This window comes from Microtus pennsylvanicus, chromosome 15, assembly GCF_037038515.1.
Source record: "Microtus pennsylvanicus isolate mMicPen1 chromosome 15, mMicPen1.hap1, whole genome shotgun sequence".
Classification (NCBI taxonomy): Eukaryota; Metazoa; Chordata; class Mammalia; order Rodentia; family Cricetidae; genus Microtus; species Microtus pennsylvanicus.
The window spans coordinates 41,191,759-41,214,334 of NC_134593.1; the positions used below are offsets into that span (position 1 = coordinate 41,191,759).

At 33.1% G+C, this 22,576-nt stretch overlaps 1 pseudogene; it reads right to left on the reverse strand.

Moving 5' to 3' along the window:
* Window positions 1-21,043: 21,043 nt before the first annotated feature.
* LOC142835940 (phosphoglycerate kinase 1 pseudogene) lies at window positions 21,044-22,351 on the reverse strand (annotated as a pseudogene).
* Between the last annotated feature and the right edge of the window lie 225 nt (window positions 22,352-22,576).

Sequence of the window (22,576 nt, forward strand, 5' to 3'; positions counted from 1 at the left end):
TATATCATATCTAACACAGCAATCTAGAAAACCACTAATAAAAAGGAAGGGAAAGGAAAAAAATAATTAGAGTACCAACAAAATTTAAGAAAGAGCAAACATTTGTTTTAAACAAATATGCAAATGGTCCCAGCACACTAATAAATAAATACAGTGTAGCTGACTGAACAGTAATAGGAAACTCTATTCTGCTGTCTCCTAGAAAAAATATTCTCTCTTAATGACTCATAAACAAACTGACAAGCAATTGGAGTTTTCAAACACACAGCAGCTGAAAAATCCTAGAATATTATGATATCTGTTACCATAGACTTCAAGACAAAATCAGAAGAAAAAGGAAAAGTTCATGTAGAAGGTAGAACAATTAAAAATGTATATGCATTGAACACCAAAGCTCTCAATTTCAAAAATAACATTTTTGACCATAAACTATTTTAAAAGATCTATCACTAAAAATAATTTGGTGACTTAATTTCCTTACTCTCATACATAAATATTTTGTCTAATTCAAAACTCAATGTAGAAATTTCAAAGTCAAACCTCACAAAAAGTAAGGTAATTTGACAGGTATACACTAAGGGTTCTATCCAGAAGACCTTGAATACACAGTCTTCTCAGTGATTTTAAGGAGAGTCTGGAAAGTTGATTGCATTCACAGCCATAGAATGGTTAGGCATGCAAGATTAATCTTCCCATCTCAGTAAAACTCTAAAAAGACTTTCCCAGAAAGAGATCTGTCCCTTAGGTGACTGTAAACCCCAATGAGGGATTTTACTTACCTATTCTTAATCTCTAACTACACATATGACCTCTTACAGTTTATATGCAGTTAAAAGAGAAGTAGGCCGAGTAGAGATTTGTACAGCTGTATATAATTAGTTTTTCATTAAGCAGGTTAATAGAGCATCATTGCTGTAGTTATGTATAATTGCCTTCATTAGTTGAATCTTGGCTTTAGACACATTCTATTCATTTATTTATTTCTTCTGATCAACTCTAGAGGTATACCTATTTAAACTCTCAAACTCTATATGAATGCTAGGAAAACCTGTCAAATTACAATGAAATTTTTAGTTGACTGCATTTTCTTTAGCCTTACTGAGTCCTACCATTCAGAAATATACTTTGAATGAAATTTTGATTTCTTTCACTTCTGATATATATCTTCATTGATGTTCATTAAAAATTTCGTTTGATTTTATTCTGCATTCTGTAAAGATTAAGTATTCACAATTACAGTGATGGATAATATTATATCATCTGTAAAAGATCCCTGGTTTTCTGCTTCAGTGTTTTCATGTGTATCTAATGCTTTGCCATCCATGATGCTTTAATTTTTGCTTAAGTTTATCAGGTTATTTCGGAAGTCTTATACTTGAATTATAGCTTTCAGACTGAATTCTTTCATATTCACAGTCTTTTAGAAACTTAGGAATTATTTATACATTTTTTTACTTGATAGGTTATTTATTTTTGTCTTGTTCTCTATGTGTTTCTCTTGTCTGTCTGCCTGTCTCTGGGTCTGCCTCTTTCTGGGTCTGCATGTAAGCTTACTATTCAGTAGGTTTCCACATAGATTTTTCATAGGCCTTTAGTGTTAGTTGTTCCTGCCCATATACCCTGCCTCCTATACCCTGCCCTTCCATCCTCCAAATTTAATCATCATACTCTACTTTCCCTTTATATCTTTTTAACACTACACTTTATTTTTGCTTCCTTTGAAGAACCCTTTCCCCTGGTGTTTTCCTGACTACCTAAGCTCTGTGATTATTCTGATTGAAACAGACATATCTGAAGCATAGAAGTTAATATCCACATAAAAGAGAAAATATTAAGTATTTTTCTATTTGTGTCATTGTTTTGTTTTGAATTTTTTGCCTTATTGGTCATTTCCCAGTTTTGACTTTTTCCCCCTTTTTAAAAACTTTAAAATGGGAGACAAATTACACATTTATGTTTTACTGAAAAAATAATTCACAAATATGAATGGAGGATCTCCACTGTTGTCTTACAGATTCAGCCTATGGGTGAAGTCAGGAAGCATACTTTGTCAAGGCCTAAATGTATAGTTACTTGGGTACCCACAGGCAGTATGGCAAAAAAAAATGCCCTGGAAGACCCCAATCCTGGAATCTGAGACATGGGTCTCTTTTGTGACAGTGCTCCTGGAAGCCCACCGAGGTTATCATACTATTAGAACTACTAGAAAGCACATTTTCCCTCACATCTCTGCTGGCAAATAAGTTCCCTAGAAGGATGATTTTATAAATAGCTTTATAATTGCTTTTGCTGTCTTATTTACAAATGTAGAAATAAATACATATGCAATATTTTACTGTATTTTCTCAAACTATCTATCTACCTATCTATATGTGTGTGTGTGTGTATATATATATATATATGAATAAAGGATTTTGCTAAGTCTTATTTAAGTTAGTCCAATTGTATTTTATGCTTAACACATCAATTTTTTAAAAATAATACATGCGTATTGCATTGCATATTAGAGATCTTGAATATGTATTTGTAGGAGAATTTGGAAAGGAGCCTTTAAGTACAATGTTTGTGACAGTCCCTTTGAACATGCAACAATTTTTCATTTTAAATACATTTTTCATTAAATTTCATTGTAGTCTCTATTCAAAAAAGAAAGAGTTTCAGATACTTTTCATTTCATTTTTTGTTTGTTGTTTGTTTGTTTATATTGAGAAAGAAAGAGATAGAATCAGAGCATAAGGTTGGATGAGTAGAGATACAGTATTTAGGACCTGGTAGGAGTTGAGGGAGGAAAAATTATGCTCTTATATTTCAAATGTTGTATAAAAATACAAAAAGAAGATACCATAATAAAACCTAATATTTTATGCCAATTAAGTGAAAATAAAAACATAAATCTAGAGAAGGATGAGGCATTTAATTAATATCTTTGCCCAACTTTGCAATTATTGAGAAATAAGAAACATTTTATAGGGAATTCACCAAACTGTTATTTCCCCAAAGTTATTTTCTGTAAGATTACTTATCAATAATATCAAATAAGATAAAAACTATGAAAGATTAAAAATATAAACAATTCTCTTTACCAGAAATGTGAATCGATTTTAGCTATGATATGTATTAATTTGAGAGACAAAAATCATTTTTACACTAATAAAATCCTGTGTTGTAGTTAATGTAATTAGTTTTCTGAATGCAATAGTTCAATTGTGAAGTAAATAAGTATAGAGAAACAGAATATGAGATTTGCTTCCAAAATTATTTGTTGTACATAAACAACTTGCAGTGCTATCTTAAAAATCTTTTGTGCAGGGGAAATAATAAGTATAAAATAGATGAAAAGATACCTTGCATGGTAAATGGTTGTAGTCCACATCGTTATGACAGAAAACTTATGTACTGAATTTGATTTAGTATTCTGTAGGAAGCCAAGAATATTTTCTTGTTTAAGATATCTAAGAACTCCAAAGTGACTAAAGGATTAGATAGTGTATTTAGGATGATGCTAAGAAGTAAGCATTTTAGTATTTTGAAATTTGTAATGCTATTTGTCAAAGATGAATATGATAAAACATATATTATAGTCAAGCTTGTTGACTCATTATAAGCATCCCTACATTTGAATTCTGATCTGGGCCAGCCTTGACACATAGTGATTTATAAACTGGAGTGAAGTAGAGATTTATCATTAAATTGTTTTAGTTATAACAATAAAATAAATCAATAAAAATTGTTACTTGTTTAATAATTCCAACTAAAAATTCTAAATAGTCATAAGAGTAGCAAATAGTCATATCTTGTGAAATAATTATGTTCTTAATTAAAACAAACTGTACCTCTTAAAATTCCAGTCTCAACTCACTGTTGTCACACTGGTGATAATTTCTTATCCCATGTATATCTTTCTGAAATATTTGAAGATTTCAATTTTGGTGCATATTCAGTCCTTAGTTTCTCAGCCAAGTTGCCCAGAAAGGATGTCAATTACATTTAAACATCATGGTCAGTTTTTAGTGTGACCATCTGTTTACTTACGTCTTGAAACTGATGAAAAGCTGATTTCCCAAGTCTAGCAAACAGCTGTCAGATGGCAAAACACTTGTGATTTCTGTGACCTGTCTTAAACTTAAACAATATAACTAATAATAAATATTGGTATACTGTCATTTATATATTTGTGCATCTTACTTAAGAATGAATTGTGGTGATTGTAGGCTAAGACTTCTCCATATGTTTCTTCTATTCTAAGCTAGTTAGAAACTAAAATTCATGATTATTTCTTTTCAATCTCTATAACCTTAATTTTAATACATGTTACAACTGTAATTTCAAGTGTTGGACTTTTAAAATTTTATAAATGAAATGATTTTTGAGCTACTTTAGTATGTGTTTTGAGATATTTATATGTTAGGTTGTTTTGCATTAATTTATGAAAGTCCTGACCAAAACAACTGAAAAGTAGTAATGTTTTATTTTATCTGAGAGTTTGAGAGGGTTTAGTTCATGAACAACTTCCCATAGCATTGGATAGTGCAATCATAGAAAACACTTGTTTCTTTACATGAAGGCACACAAGAATCAGAAGCAAAAAACAGTGATGGAAAAGATATTCAAGGAGAAGTCGTTTGTGACCTCTTTTTTCTATTGATGTCCTTGCTTCCTTAATTTTCCACAACCTCCCCAAATATCACTGGAGATGAAGCATCGATAATGGGAGTCTGTGGGGCATGTTTCATCTTCAAGCTCTATATTTCACTCTCTTTCTCCTTAACCCTGAGCATTGGAACTATAAAAATACTATTAGAAAGTAAGCATTTTGTATTTTATAAGCATGTATAGAAAATACAGTATAACAAACTTCAGGAAAAATGGAATTGACATTAATTTTCACATTGCACAATGGAGAAGTTAATGAACTTACCCTAAAGCACTAACTAACTAACAAGTGATGGAGCAGGGGCATTATCTGAGTTTTCAACCTTACTCAAAAGCAAATTTATATAACCATTAGTAGGACATTAAATTCAGGGCTATTTTCTGTTGCCAAAGCTCTTCCATAACTTTGTGCTGTAAAGTGTGTTATGTTGTTGTTGTTGTTTTTATTGAGTTATATATTTTTCTCCACTCCCCTTCCTTCCTCCTCTCTCCCTTTCTGCCCTCTCCTGTGACCCCCAATTTACTCCCAATTTACTAAGGCAATATTGTCTTTTCCATCTTCCTATGTAGATCCATGTATGTTTCTCTAGGGTCCTCTGTTATCTAGTTTCTCTGGAGTTGTGGTCTGTAGGCTGGTTTTTTTGTTGTTGTTGGTTTTTTTTGGGTTTTTTTTTTTTTTTTTTTTGCTTTAAGCCAAAAAGTGACTCTGAGTGAGTACATTTTATATTTGTCTTTCTGGGTCTGGGTTACCTCACTTAATATGTTTTTTCTCTAGATCCATATATTTGCCTGCAAATTTCAAGATGTCATATGTCTTTATTTTTACCGCTGAATGCTACTCCATTGTGTAAATGTACCACATTTTCTTCATCTATTCTTCAGTTGAGGAGCTACTAGGTTATTTCCAGGTTCTGGCATTACAAATAATGTTGCTATGATTGGATACATACCCAAAAAGCAGTATAGTTGAATCTTGAGGTAGTTTGCTTCCTAAGTTTCTGAGAAATCACCATATTGGTTTCCAAACCAGCTGTGCAAGCTTGCACTCCCACAAGCAATGGAGGAGTATTCCTTTTACCCTAAATCTTCTCAAACATAAGTACTCTTTATTGCTTTGGATCTTGGATATTCTGAGATGTTAATTTTGTTTTAGTCACTTCTCATCTGACAGCCTGATCTGTTTCCAAGTCCTGAACTCAAGGTATAAAATTATTGGGAAATATACCTACCATTTTCTACTTCATGGATTTCTATTCATTCATCCACACGTAAAAAGCATAAAACTTGAAAAATAGTTACATTAAAATATACCTTATTTACTGTATATAGGATATTTCTATGTATATAAAACATATTTGTGCTAATACTTTTCTTAGATTCATATTCATTATGTCTTCTTTAACCAATCTTAAAAAAGACAAACCTCAGAAACGAATTGTATAACAACTATATGCCTAAATAAACACCTTCAGATTTATCATTGACCAATTAATATAACATGATTCATCCAAATAAAGTGTGGTATAATATTTGAATATTATTACCAAATCCACATATTTTTATCAAAATGTAAATTCTCACCAATCACAATGTTTGAAGTACATAATGCAATTATTTATTTTGACACCAGGCCATCAGTTTTCTAAGACCTATTCTGAAATGCCATATTACCTCTGAGGACATTTATGTTGCTGGTGGTGACACTCCCTGTTATCTATTTTCTTTTAGGGAGCTCAAAACTTTGCTCCTTCTGTTTCTACTGAATTTACTAAACATCTATCTCATCATTCCATACTCTTCCTTCAATTCATTTATTCAGGATCATTCTGCAGAATACTTCAAGGGTAACTGTCTCACAATTCTATAGCCTCCTCTTTTTTTTTGTTTGTTTGTTTGTTTTTCAAGACAGGGTTTCTCTGTGGCTTTGGAGCCTGTCCTGGAACTAGCTCTGTAGACCAGGCTGGTCTCTAACTCACAGAGATCCGCCTGCCTCTGCCTCCCGAGTGCAAGCCTCCTCTTTTTTGTACCTCTCTTCTTGTGGTGCCATATTGTGTTTTGTAAACACATGAGATTCCCAGCCTCGTTCCATCTACTCATCTCAGCATCCACTGTCACTCCGCTACTGTCGCTGACTTCGACAGTATTCTTTGATCTGTACTCTAAAAATTATCAGGGCTGTGGAAATGTTCCTTTATCTCACTTAGGAACCACGGTCTTTGGTGCTTTGCTTGTGGTTTTCATAGATGTCTTCATTTTATTTTGGTCATAAAGTGAGCAATGAGTCTTTTCCCTTAATTTGAGAAAATAGAGTTTAGTTTATTTTGAATGAAGGAAATCCAAGTGATTTATCACAAAAATACATAATATGGTAATAATATCAGCAGGCATTCATGTACAATGTGTGGAGACAAGAAATGAAAACACAACGATTTCTAATTATGTACATTATTTCAAGTGAAACGTGACACAAACTTAATAAACACAATATTCCAATTTAGATTCAGCAGTGCGTTCCTCAAATGCGCACATCTGTCTAGTACATTTCACATTTTAAATAAAGAATTAGATAATGTATATGGCAAGGAGGAAAATTTACTATGCATTTTATTTTAGTTTTCAATATAACTTGACACCCTGAAGTATGTATTATATTTTAATCCATAAAATCAATGCGTTAATAAAAATAAGATACTAAAATATACTCCTTCAATTTCCATTAGGCACTTTTTAGTGTCTCAGAAAATGTTTTTGTTATTGAAAGCTTCAATATACACTATTTATTCAATTTTAGCCTGAGAAATTTTTCTTTTGTAAAAGAAATTTTCTGTCATCTATACTGACAATAAGTTAGTGCTAGTATATGTTATTTTAGACAATTCTTTTAAAGTAATCTATAATTCATATATCTAAGTTAAAGGAGACAGTAAAATGTTATCCTAATTTCCAAAAAGAATATTGTATACATATGGTTTCCTGAAATGAGTATTTTAAAAATCTTCTCATCTGCAAAAATATATTTTACATTTACATCAGTGTACCTGCATGATTGCAATTCTTAGCCACAAAGCAAGTATCATGCTAAATTATACTTAAATTTAGACTTTGCATTAGTGTATCACAATGCTATAGAGATTTGCATTGGTATGTATCTTAGTTTATTGATATAAATTTAAGGTCAATTTAATTATACATATATTTCTGCTATTGATTAAGGTATTGTGATTGTGCAGTTCATTTAAAAAATGTAATGTAAAATTAGGAAATAGAGGTTAGTAGTAATCATCTATAATAGTCAAACTTGTAGTCATATTAGTTAGATTTTATAGATGTATAGAGATATATTTCAGATGGATAGACATTCTTCAAACCTTTCAAAGACTACAAAATATCTCATTTAAAATGTTTTAAGAAGTGAGGTCTTTTTATGACAATGAGACACATCTACTCCTGGCAGCACCAAATACTTCAAGAGGAAGATAGGCATTATACTACGGTTGTGTAGCTTGGTGTTCCTGTGGAAATAGTAACCGTGGGAGTGGGGTGTGTTTCTTTTACTCTTTCATCTGCTCTTAGGACATTTTTCTCTCTACAGGGTTGCATACCTCAGCCTTTATATGTTTGTGCCTAGTCTTATTCTGTTTGTTAGGCTAAGCTCAGTTGATATCCCTGGGATGCATGTTTTTTTTTTTCTAAAGGGAACCATGGGAGAAGAAGTGGGTCTCTGAGAGAAAGGAGGTCTAAAAGGACTGAGAGGATTGCAGGGAAGGTCAACTGCAATCAGACTGTAATATATGAGAGAAGAGTAGAAAAGGAAACGAAAGAAAAAGAAAGGGGGGAAGGAGGTAGAGAAAGAAAGAAAGAAAGGAAAAAAGAAAAGAAAGAAACAAAGAAAGATTGATTTGCAGAGTTACATAGGTACAAACAAATGCTATACTAAACTCCTTTCATGTATTTCCCATTGGAATTGGAATGAAAATTCCTATTTTTACAACAGTTTAAAAGGTGCTTGTGGGAATCTCTATCTCATCTCCCACAGCTTTCCTGAATTGTTTTGCTTGTTAACAGCACTATCCTTGATTTAGAGTTTGTGGTTGTATCAATTTTCCTCTCTTAAAAAATTGTTCACCCTTAAACATATCACTCTCCTGCACAGTACTTTTGGCGCTTAATTTCTCCACATCGTCAAGTCCTTCTCTGAACAGCCAGTGTAGTACAACAGGTTGAAACCTGGTTTTAAAATAAGTATTTTTTACGTGTAGCAATTTTCACTGTTCCATTATGTGTTTTCTTATCGAAAGTTCTCACCTTATGAAGCATCTAAATATTATCAAATGTCACAATGAAGTTGTACTGTTAAAGCATTTATCCTGGCTATGTACGCAGTACACTTAAGATATCTATTTATTTGCGTGGTACAATGTGTGCATTGCTAGAAAACAAATTCTTATTTTAAAGATAAAAAATTAAATATTCTCATCTCTTTTTTTTTATAAAGAAAACTTGGACGTGTGTGAAAAAATCAGCACATGAATCTAAGTTTTCTTCTCTAATTTTCATGTTTCTTTTCATTTCTATTTTCAATTTATGGTTGTATTGTTTTACAGTTTTATATGTTATAAGTAATTTTGTCATTTTTTTCATATTACATAGGCAGAAAAATAAATTAAACTAACCTCCTCTTTGAGGGGATTATGCACATGCAAGTAGAGAAGAAATATCATTGACAAAAAACGTAGAGCATTGGAGTGAATTGCAAAGTTTGAATTTACAGTTTCATATTATTAAGGATATGTAGACAATAAATAAAATGTAGTTAGCCCTCTTGTTATTCCTAATCATTTATTAATCAATATGAGTTTGTTTAACAACATATATTAAATATACTTACATATTTATAGATAGATATATTTTAAAAATCATTTATATCCATAGAATTGATCTGAGCCTATGCAGTGCTATGTTTCAAAGTACCAAAGTACAAAGTATATTGTAAATTAAGGAGATGATAAAAAAATCAATGGTACAACTACTACAGGAGGTACTCCATAAGCTTGTTAAAATTAACTTGTGAAATTTCAATAAATGCTTTAGTTATTGACTTTTAAAATAATATGTCTTAAACCATATATAACTGTGAATAATTTACAGCAGCATGTAATCTGTAATTTTTTCTGTGGATAACTGTCATCAATATTAAAAATTTTAGTGTTTATACGTCAATATAATACTTTTTTTTCAGTAATGAGAAAATAATACCTCTGAAAATGTGTTGGAAAATAGAAATCAACTTTCTAAAATAGAGACAAACTGTATCTGGCTTTCAACCATCAGGGTGTGTCGGAGGAAGTGGTAGGAAACTGTTTACAGAGTGACAAATCTTAGCAGAGACAAAGCCATGTTATTTCATTTCTCTGCAACACTTCCAAGTAACTCAACCAAACAGAGCAGATGGTGAAAATCTGAGATTATGATGTCTTAGTTAGAGCACAAATGTTCAATTCTGTTAGCTATTGCATTAGAAATTATGTTTGTTTCAATTGAATGTTATGTGCATCTTGATTCTTTCCTAGGTCTTTGGGCTGTTTTGAGTGTATAAAATGGAAATTTTTAATCATCATGCATTTCAAAACAATTAATTAATTAAAGTGATTTGTGAAAGTGAAAAAGAAAGCATGACTGAATATTGATAATTTTGCGTATTGTCATTTTGATTTATTTGAGTTATTGTCTCAAGAATTCTTTTCTTTATTTTCATTTTCTAATATACTAAAGCAAACTTTGTTTTCGTATTTACTATTTCTTTAATTTAGCTATTTTTTCTATGAATGGCCAGAGCTAAAATATTTCCTCCTATTAAAAATATTGAAAATGCTTTTCCATAATTTTGGTTTTTGGTACAAAATACATGTATATGGTCTTATGAAGACTGGCTTTTAAAACTTAATCAATGCACAATAAATTGTTACATTCTGAGTTAATGTGAAGTCCCACAGATTTCAAAGTTATTTCATCCTTAGAGCTCTTCATTTTCTCATGCGTTTTCTGTTACAAATGACCAATAGTTGCCAGAAAATTCTTAGTGGAAAATTCCAGAAATCAATAATGAGTAAGCTTTAAATTTCCCACAATTGTGAAAGATTCTATAAAAATCTCTGTTATTACTCTCCTGACCTATGACCTATACTAACTTTGACATAAATCATGGACTATTGTTTTGAGGAGAGACTGCTTGTTGATTCCCAGTTGCTCAGTCCTGAAATAATCAAACAGAAACTATATTATTTAAAACACTGTTTGGCCGATTAGCTCTAGCTGCTTCTTATTAGCTAACTCCTACATATTAATTCAACCCATTTCTACTAATCTACGTATTTCATGAGGCTATGGCTTACCTGGAAAAATTCTGGCTTCTATCTCTGGTAGGGCTACATGGCTTCTCTCCAACTCCTCCTCCTTTCTCCCAGCAATCAGTTTAGTTTTCCCTGCCTACCTATATTCTCTGCACAGGCCCAAGATAGTGTTCATCTTCATTAACCAATGGTATTCACAACATACAGAAGGGAATCCCACATCACACTATACAGACAATGAAAAGTTTTCCCTTAGTCACTCAGTACCCCAAGCAATATTTAGAGCAATTCCCTTAGTAGTAGAATATCTGTACTAAAGCCACTTTTATATTACTAAATAATGAACCCCAATCTGAAAAAATAGTAATTAGGACATTCTTTGTGTTAATATATTCTTAACAATTTCGGGGTTTTTTTTTGAGTTAGTAGAGTTAATCTTCTGTTGTTCTAATTTTTATTATTTTGTATCTTATGCATTTGTGGAATATACTTTGATCACCTTCTGTTTTTACTTCTGTGCAACCTTCTTTCAGACACCCAATGACTCTATTACAATTTTGCTTCATCATTTCAGACTCTCTGAGTTCAATCGATCACTGCTCTTCGTATATAGGGTCATCATCTGCTGGAACATGGAAAACCGATTCAAGGTTTTTTTTTTTTTCAAAAAATTTACGTTCACTTCTGTCAGATGTATTCTACTAAATGTAGGCTTTGTGAACCTATAAACAATTTATGACATAATTGTGAACAGTTTAATCTTCTGCTTGTCTGTATAAGCAACCAGAATCAATTCAGTTCATAAGTACAGCTTTACCTAATTTTTAAAACAAACTTTAAGAAAGAAAAGTAAATATTGGTAAAACTTAGCATATACAAGATTTTTGATTTTCTGGGGTTTCAGGTATTCATTATGAGTCCTAGGAGGTTCTCTTGGAGACAAAATGGGTGAAAGTGCATGCTTTTCAGTTCAGGAAACTCTAACAACTCATCCAGTATCAAGTATTGAAAGATTGCACTAAAGTGGGTTAGGAAATTGATACATAGAAGAGAGATCATAAACCTGAGAAGATATGTTACAGTGTCCCATAAGTAGAAAGGGTCACAGCACCTTACATGTGACCAAGAGAAAGATATGAACTGAATGGAAACTATAAGAATGCCTTGTTTCTTAAAATCAGAAAAAAAGCTCTGAATATGATTTATTAAGGCATTATTCCTATTCTTCTTATATAATTGTAACTGCAAATAGTTCAATCTTTTGAAAGTCCCTTTTCAAGAAAGAGTTTCACTTTTTCTATCCAGATTTTTAGTCACAGTTATCAGAGTCACCCCATTTGACAATGCAATCATTCTCAGAGATAATGACACTGCAAAATGAACAACTCATTGATATCACTTACTTCAGACCCTTAACTGTAGACCTATTTCATTTGAATAAACCATTAAACAGTTGAAAAACCCACCACTTCCTGTAGTCTCTGACTTTTATCATAGATATGCTGGTAACTGTTAGAAAGATAAAATTTTTAATAAAGTGATCAAAGGAGAAAATATGTGGTTCTTTTTAATTTATAAAAGACTAATAATTAAAATTTGCCCATATTTTACAAATTTTCACTAATAAGCCAGAATCACTCATGAAGAAAGGTTGTGTGACTCAGCAATTCCTTTATTAGGTAGAGATTGCATTTATCATTATATTTTTACTTTAAAGGATAAAATGTACAATACCGTTTAGATTTCAAATGTAGAAATCATTCTTTAAAATTATTAAACTGCAGCTTCTAGATATTCCCATCCCAAAATATAACAGGGAATTTTAGGTATTAGACATGTGAATTAGATTTAATTTTTTTCATAATAGAAACACATATTAAGATGTGACTTTCATCTCTCTCATATACACATATGTACAAATGTAATTATTTAGTAATTTAAAAAATCAAACACTGATACCTTTAATCTGGCTGAAAAGGTCTTCAATTTGCATAAGTACATGAGTATTTAAAGCCCTTTAAGTTTTATTTCTCTATTTGCTTCTCTTCCACCTGGTACCCACATGTTAGATTAAGGATCCAGTCTTGGGTAAATCTGTTCCCTCTAGTGAGGTCAACTCTATTATGGAATACTCACTTTACCCCTCAGCATGCCCCACACTTTTGGTTCTTTCTCTGATTTTCAGTTCACATAGGGCAAGCCCAAAGCTAAATTAAAACAAAGATCCAATGCTTGTTCCTGACCCGAAGCCTCTTCAATTTGTGAGAGGGTCCTAGAAAACACACAAACCAAAGAATCATTCTCATTTTCTCATATATCCCTTCTGGATAAAATGAGTCAAAAGATTTTTGAAGAAAAGTTTCCTCTGATGAGACAATTCATTTTTTTTCCAAGCTGTGCTTTTGGGGACCTAGGAAAAAATTGTATGTATGCTAGTGTGAGGTGCTATTCTAGCATTTGCTATGAAAGTTGTAAATATTTCTTTTCAATGTTTAAACACATCTATTCAAATTCTCTCTATTATAGAATTAGCATGTTCATTCTAGTTATATTTTTATGTTTTATAATATCCTTTCTTCTGTTTTACGATTTCTAGCTGAATATTTAACTTTAAACTCAGTTCTGTTGTCCATTTTTCATTTTTTTGTCCCTTTCTTTAATTTCCAGGCACATTTTTTCGGAGTGGGATGTCAGGAGCAAAAACTTATTTTTCTACACTTCCAGTAAAAGAAAGATAGGAAGCATTTCTGCCCTTACCACTATCTCACTGTACATTACCTTTCTTCCATTTCCCGTGCGTGTTAACAGGATGCCATTTTAATGTAGGGAGACCGTGCTAGGAAATGCTTCTTTGTGATTTTAGAGTCCAGTAACAAATTAGCAACTCTTCCCCAGATATCCCAACTTGAATGATCCTAGATCTCAATGAAATGAACTAAACATTTTTTCATTTTTACTTCTTTGTTATCTATCTGCCACTATCATATCCTTGATGAATAGTTGTGATCATCACTATTAAGGACAGGTGAAGGCATTATTGTAAAGGTCTCTAATTGAACTGTATTGGTCTCCAGTTTTCTCACTTTCCTACATCAAAACATATTTTTTTTATTTAATATTCTATCAAGTTTTTTTTTCCTCAAAGAAATTTGAATTTCAGAAGACAGCCATTAGGAACCCATCAAAGATACTTTTTTCTTATTTTTCAAGTTATGATCAACCAGTTTTAAAGTTATTGAGAAGGAAATCATAGATCATAAATATTCTAATAGTAATATACTCCTTCAAGAATCCATTAGCTGGTTTAAAAACAAGAGAGTTTTATTTTTCTTAAGAAATTGACCTGTATTCTGCCTGGAATGATGAATCATTTCTACAATGATTTGCTGACCCTCTGAAAAGACCCTGACAAATTGCATTAATGGAAAAGTTTTAAAAACCTCTACATCAAGGTCTTTCTAATCACTTGTGAATAAAACTTTTTAAAAATTTCCTTTAGTCTTTCTTATTATAATATAATTTCATCATTTCTCTTTTACCTTTTCTCCTTCCAGATATTTCCATATAACTTTGCTGCTCTTTCAGGTTTTTAGTGTTTTACTATTGACTGCTAATAGTTAATAACAATTTCTCTCTCTCTCTCTCTCTCTATATATATATATATATATATATATATATATATATATATATATATATATACATTTATAGATATATTTGTTATGTGATAGATATTTGTGGTGCAATTAATAAATACCCAAAAACGGAAAATGAGATTCATCCTGAAGGTTAGAAAAGCAAAACAGCCAGCCACTAGCTCTTAGTTCTACCTTAGTCCTAAATGGCAATCCTACCTCCAGGAATCTCAGATCGATCCTGCGTGTGAGAGCTGTTGCCACCCAGTTTATATTCCTCTCCAGTGTTGAAATTAAAGGCATGCACCACTACTGCCTGGTTCCTATTGCAAACTAATGTGACTGCAGGGATTAACGGTGTGTTTCATTGTGGCTACTGGGATTAAAGGTGTGTGTCCCCATTGCCTGGTCTGTAAGGCTGAGCAGTGCAGTTGTTTTACTCTCTGAACATAAGACAAGCTTTATTTATTAAAATACAAATGAAATGTCTCTACACATACTTGAATGCCATCATTGGTAGATATTAAGAACTTGATGGTCTTCTAGCAGTTTTTCTTTCCACATCGTTATAAATGACTTGATTCATCTATTTACACTCTATGTTGGTCAAGTGCTAGTGAAATATATCTTGTATGGTGAGAAAATAAGGAATTTGTGGACTGGTGCTATGCAACCACAACAGTATTTTGTCTTTTTCTCTTCCATAGAAAGACTTTAGTGTGATGACCACACAAAAGTATGAGCTGTCAACATTGTAAGAACTGTGGCAATAGAAATGTCTTATTCAGAGACAGTCAATAATAAAATACGGTACAGCAGAAACATCATCCCCTACAATTTTTTATGCAACCCTGAAGACTTTTGCTGCTGCACAGAATTGCTTTAACTTTGCCTTAAGCGGTGGGTGTGCCTTTCTACAAAGTAGGAGAGAAAACTGAAAATATTTTTCGATACAGTGTGATGTTCCTGAGTCAGGGAATATCTCTAAAAATATGGAATATATAATATTGAGTTCTGTATTTCACATTTTTTTATTTTTTTTGTGTGTTTCAGTAATTAACTGTTCTCACGATATGGGCATGCTGGAAATATATTCTAGGCATATTGCCTCTTGCTTATTTATTTAGACTTCATTTTAGCTGAGAAAAATTAAACTGCTTCTAGTTATACATTATAATTGAATAATATTTGAACTGTTGAAGGTTAGTCATTTCAGATAATGACTAATTTAAAAATAAAGTGATGCATCTGAGTATAATCTTCAAATGACAATACATAATTTTAAAGTTAGGTAAGGACTAGGTATTCTTTAAATTCTTGGGGGTCACAGTTATAAATCTATTTTTCAGTTTTGTAAGAACAACTAAATATTTGTATAGTTATATTTTTATATTCTTGATTTCCCTCTCTCTCTGTGAGTGTATCTGACTGCTATCTGTGTGTATTTACAGTACATGTGTGATCTCTGCACCATGGGAATAGGGTGTGATCACCTGTTGTAACCAGTGGGTGAGAATTGGTGTTTTCCTCTATTGTACTGTATGTCATTCCTATAAGACAAGGTTTCTCACTCAAACAGAAACTGTCCATCTAGGCATGGCAGTTTAATTAGCAACCTCCTATATATTTCATGTCTCTGATCTTCAACACTAGGACTATATGTGTGTAATCACACCGGGCTTCTTTCGATAGGATTTAAACTCACATCTTCATCCTCGTACAGAATGCTATCATACACATGCCTTCATCACTGTCCTATTGCTGTGACGAGACACCATGACCAAAGAAACTTATTTTCAAAAGCATTTCATCATGGACTTTCTTACAGCCTTATCAGGTTCATCTAGGATCAACATGATGGAAACTTATATGCATGGTGCCCGTGCAGTATCTAGGAGCTTTACCACCTAATACTCAGGCACCAGGCAGTAAGAAAGAGAGACACTGGTTCTGGTGTGACCTTTTGAAACCTTAAAGTAGGCTCCTAATGGCACAGTGTAACAAAAATCACACATCCTAATTCTTCTCAAATAGTTCCTTTTACTTGTTACTAAATATTGATATTTATGACCCTGTGGGGGCATTGTTATCCAAATCATCACATACTCTAAGATACCTCCCCAATCTCCACAGCTATCTTTCATTTACTATACATTTACATGCTTAAATTTTTATTTTTAAACTATGCTTAAATTTTAAAGGTAATCAAAAGGTGTATACACACACACACACACACACACACACACACACATATATATATGTATGTATGTATTTAAGTTTATTGGATTATTCTATATTGTCACTAAAATTTAAAAGATTTTATATTACCTATATAAGGTTTTATACTTTGTTTTACCCAAATGTATGCATCTTGCCAATCTAAAATAAACATTTCTGTTTTCATTGCCAATTTCTGAAACATTAGCAGGTTTTCTGAGTTTCTGTTATAGATGCTGACTTCTCACACCTTTTATTACTTTCTATATTGTTTTAAGTTTTATGTGTTTTATACATCTTTATGTTTTACTAAGGAAAAAGTTAAAATGAGGTGAGTGGTTAGGAAGTTGAGGAGGCTCTGTGAAAATTGGAGGAGAGGAAAGAATATGATGAAAATAAACTGAACAAATATTTCAATAAAAAATAATAAAGGAATCTTATTCATCCCAGACAATGAATCAGGAACAAGGCAGAGAGAAAATATTTGGACTATTCTCCTCTATTTTTTATGTTAAGCATGCCATCAAAAAAACAAAAGTTGATTCTTGATGCCCACATTCATACTTTATCTAACAGCACAGAGAGGTTTCTACACATTTTTGGATATAGTCTTTGGATACAGCATTTTCTTATCATATAAATGAGACACCACTACTGTTCTCTGTTATTAAGGAAATGGTTTTCTGTCTGCACTTTGTGAACATCTGATCTAATTGCAATTGTTTCTTGTATAAAAACATATGCTTGGGGAATTAGTAAGCCAAGCAAACCAGAGAAGCATGGTCACCAAAATAGAAAGGTGTTTCACCAACATTTGGATTAAGTGGGAAGTACTGAACATGTATTCTATACACTATCCAGAATAAAACTTGTTGAATCCCTGAATCCCAGATATCAGTGAAGGAAAAAAAATCATTTCTTTTAAACATGTTCTTTCAAGCAAGTAAAAAGAAAAAAGAATCAGTTATGTAAATTTCCTTTGTGCTTGAAAACATTTTTTTAACCTAGTAATGGGAAAAGTGATAAAATAATTGTTTTAATGTTGCAATTTTGAAACCTAAGGGGGCTGCAGTGAGTGATCATGGTTCAACAACTTAAGCAGTTAGTGGAGTCCTTTTTTTTTTTCTGGGGAATAATTTTGAAATGGAATCATGCCAACTCTCTATCCGTATTATCCACTTAATCAGATTCCTATAGCTGGTACCTTCCATTCTTTCCCTGAATAAATCATCACATGTGAATCACCCTTCCCACATTTTATTTAAGATCATTCCTATTTAAGATTACCTACTGTGCTTAGAGATTTTTTTAGAACAAACATTTCTCCAATATTTCAATGTGTAATAAATTCAGTTATATCGCATTATCTGTTTTTCTTCTCTACAGATGACTGCTGATCTCATTCGCTGCTTGCTTTAAAAATGGATATTAAGTAACAGAAATAATATGTTAAACTGCCCTTAGGATAAGAAATAAGAGAATATTGGCTATTTCTAAACATAATAAAGTATATAAATTGTTTAAGATACTAGAATGTTTTAATTTCAATTTATATACTTTAATAAAATTATTATCTATTGTTTGGGACTTAGCTAAGCTGTAATAAAATCCCCAAAGCAATGTAGGACTTTGGGTTACACCCACATCATAAAAATAAGTGTATCATGTCTGTGTAACTATATGCACATTTATGTAGACAGAAATGTATGTTTCTATATGTATGTATGTATCTATCTATCTACCAGCGTTTGTAACCTATTTATCATTAAGAATTTAGATAGTGTAATCAGAAAGCATGGTTTAATATATATTAATTAATTTGTTAAGAATTAATATATAGGGACTGGCCAGGTGACTTAGATGTTAATGGCACCAACCACTATAGCAGAGGACCAAACTTGGTTTGCAGAACCCATATCTAGTTGCAAGCAAATACCTTTAACTCCAACCCTGGAGAACATGAAACTCTCTTCTTTCCTCTGTGGGCACTGACAATGATCCCTTACTCCTCTAATGCCCATGTACGTACTCAAAATTAAAAATAAATATTTTTTGTAAAAATAACACACATTAAATATGTTAACATAATGTCTCCATAAATTTATGAAATTTCCCAGAATCCTACTTACATTACACATGCATTACACCAATAATTAATTTCACTAAATGAACAATTATGGTTGTAACATATTAGCCAATTTACCCAACAGTAAATAAATTGCTGTCTTTAATGTCTATTCATATTTGCTGTATTGTTGTTAGGATTTCCTTATATTCCCATTCTTTACTGCTTTAACCTGTTTCTTTAGGATGTGATAGCAAATCTTTTGAAATTCACCCAAGTAAAAAATATCACACTGAAACTTGTTAAGAAATCTTTGAGCAACTCATACTGATATTCAAAACTCTTTTCCTATAGTACTTTAGAATGAGCTTCATTTACTTAAACAATTTATTCAAGTCTTTGTGGGTTTTTTTTTTTGTATTTGTTTAAATGAAGAGATGACCTCTTCCCCACGTAACTTAATTCTTTCAATGTGAACTGTCAAAGCAGTTCAACTACTCATCCTAGACAAAGAGCTATTTCCCTGTGATTATTTCTCATGTAAACAGCTGTTTACAGTCCAGGAGTATCTATTATCAATTCTTTTTTTCTTCTGCTTTAAGACAATGACTTTGAGCTGTATTCTGTTTATTCTTTGTTTATTTATTTTGTTTGGTTTTCATTCATACATTCTTCCCAGCATTCCAGATAAGTTTCATTTTATGTGTGAGAACATCACTTTTAAATATACTATATCGTCACAGGAGCACATACAGTATTTCATGACTTTAATGAATATCTCTTAAAATTCTTATTTTGCTGTATCATCATAAATTTTCAAATTACTCAATTTTTGGAAATCCCGATTCACCAAGCAAAGGTGAATCACCATCTTTATTTTAATTTTATCCAAATAAAGCAGAAATTATGTTTGTATAAAGAACTGTAACAAGAAAAAAAAAACTTTAATTTTTTTTTTTTTTTTTGGTTTTTTGAGACAGGGTTTCTCTGTAGCTTTGGTGCCCGTCCCGGAACTAGCTCTTGTAGATCAGGCTGTCCTCGAACTCTCAGAGATCCGCCTGCCTCTGCCTCCCGAGTGCTGGGATTAAAGGCATGCGCCACCACCGCCCGGCTCTCTTTAAAAATTTTGAGGCAGAAATCTTTAATAAATAAATAAATAAGTATAAGTGAAAAAGAATTGAGACTCCCAGGAAACTCCACTGTGACCAGAGACTGCTTATTCATTTTCCAAATGCTCAGACTCTAATAATCATATATAAACTATATTAATTACAACATTGTTTGGCCAGTGACTCAGGCATATTTCTAGCTAGCTCTTACATCTTGAATTGACCCATTTCTATTAATCTGTGTATTTCCAAAGGCTGTAGCATACCAGAAACATTCTGGGTCCTTCCACTTTGAAAGCCACAGCTAAATGGTGTTTCTCTAACTCCGTCTATTTTTTCTGTATATCTCTTCCAGACTGGCTGTATTCTGTCCTGCTATAAGCCTAAGCAGCTTCTTTTTTAATCAATGGTAATAAAAAAATTCATTGGAAACAAAGGGCAATCACACTGCATCTCCCCTTTTCTGTCTAAATAAATAGGAAGTTTTAACATTTAACATAGTAAAAGTATATATAACAAAACAAGTTCAAGCACAAATTACAGTTACAATATTTAGTCTATTTGTATCTGGCGAATTAAAGAAAATATAAAATTACCTATTTTATCTTTGTGAGTATAAAGTTTTTTTTTCCCCCGGCGGACATCTTTATTAATAGATCATCAACTTCTCCAATTCTACAGCTGAAATTTCATCTTATTTCCATGCTGAGTCATGAACAGTGACAAAGCCAACCAGAGGCTCAAAGAGGACTAAGCTTTCATAGCTCACTTTCTTCTACAGGCAGAATATAAATAGATGCACTCTAGAATACACAATGGCTTTAGTCACTATGGAATTAAAATGGGACCTTGAAGAATGTAGACAAATCCCGATGAAGGAAAGACGAGCTGAGATGCTGTGCAACTGTTTAAGGGTTCCTGGTGCTGCATCTCGGTCACTAGCTGAATCCTGCACTAACACCAAATGGAGATGCGGAAAACACACTAAGTTGACTTAGGGGTTGTGCACAGAAACCAAAAGGCAGGAAAATACTAAACATTGCTGAGAGCAGCCACCCCAGGAAGGACTTTACCTTCCAGGAGCTCTAGACTGGCACCACCCCCAGTGCTCACATGGCTGACTTTATCCTCTGTATTCCATTTGGCACAGCAAGTGGCAGTGTCTCCACCGTCTATGAAAGTGATGAAACCCCTAGAAGTGGCTTTTACCACCTCATCCATGAGGGACTTGGTTCCCCTGGCAAAAGCTTCCCATTCAAAGACCCCAACAGGTCCATTCCAAACAATCTGCTTGGCTCCAGCCACAGCCTCAGCATATTTCTTGCTATTCTCAGGACCACAGTCCAGGCCCATCCAGCCAGCGGCTATACCAGAGGCCACAGTAGCTTGGCCAGTCTTGGCATTCTCATCAAATTTGTCAGCAGTGACAAAGTCAACGGGCAAGATAATCTTCACACCATTTTTCTCAGCTTCAGCCATGAAATCTTTGACAATCTTGGCTCCTTCTTCATCATACAGAGAAGTTCCAATCTCCATGTTGTTGAGCACCTTAAAGAAGGTAAAAGCCATTCCACCACCAATGATCATCTCATTGACTTTGTCCAACATATTATTGATCATCTGGATCTTGTCTGCAACTTTAGCTCCTCCCAATATTGCCAGGAAGGGTCGTTCAGGACTCTCCAAAGCTTTGGCAAAGTAGTTCAGCTCCTTCTTCATCAAAAATCCACCAGCCTTCTGTGGCAGATTCACACCCACCATGGAGCTGTGGGCTCGGTGTGCAGTACCAAAAGCATCATTGACATAGACATCCCCAAGTTTGGACAGTGAGGCTCGGAAAGCATCAATTTTGGCTGGTTCAGCTTTAACCTTGTTCCCAGAAGCATCCTTTCCCTTCCCTTCTTCCTCCACATGAAAGCGGAGGTTCTCCAGCAGGATGACAGTGCCAGCTGCTGGGTTGGCACAGGCATTCTCGACTTCTGGGCCCACACAATCCTCTAAGAAGAGAACATCCTTGCCCAGCAGAGACTTGAGTTCTGCCGCAACTGGCTCTTAGGAGTACTTGTCAGGCATGGAAACACCATCAGGTCGGCCCAAGCGGCTCATAAGGACAACTGACTTGGCTCCATTGTCCAAGCAGAATTTGATGCTTGGGACAGCAGCCTTGATCCTTTGGTTATTTGTTATCTGGTTGTTCTTCATAGGAACATTGAAGTCCACCCTCATCATGACCCGCTTTCCCTTCACGTCCAGTTTGTCCAAAGTCAGCTTGTTAGAAAGCGACATTTTGGCAACGCAGTAGGATCAAGAGGCTCGGTCCTGAGGAAGAGCGAGTATAAAGTTTTAAATATAATATATCTTTTATCATAACTAACAAAAACTATAATTATCCGTCTTTAACTCTTCAAAGAACCCAGAAGGATGTAATATTACCAAAATAAACAGGAAATGCATTTTAAGCAACTTTCAAAACTTTAGAATTGACAAATATCTTGCTTCCTGGATAGTCTCCCAAAGAATTTTCTATAATCTTGGGACATCCATCTTCAG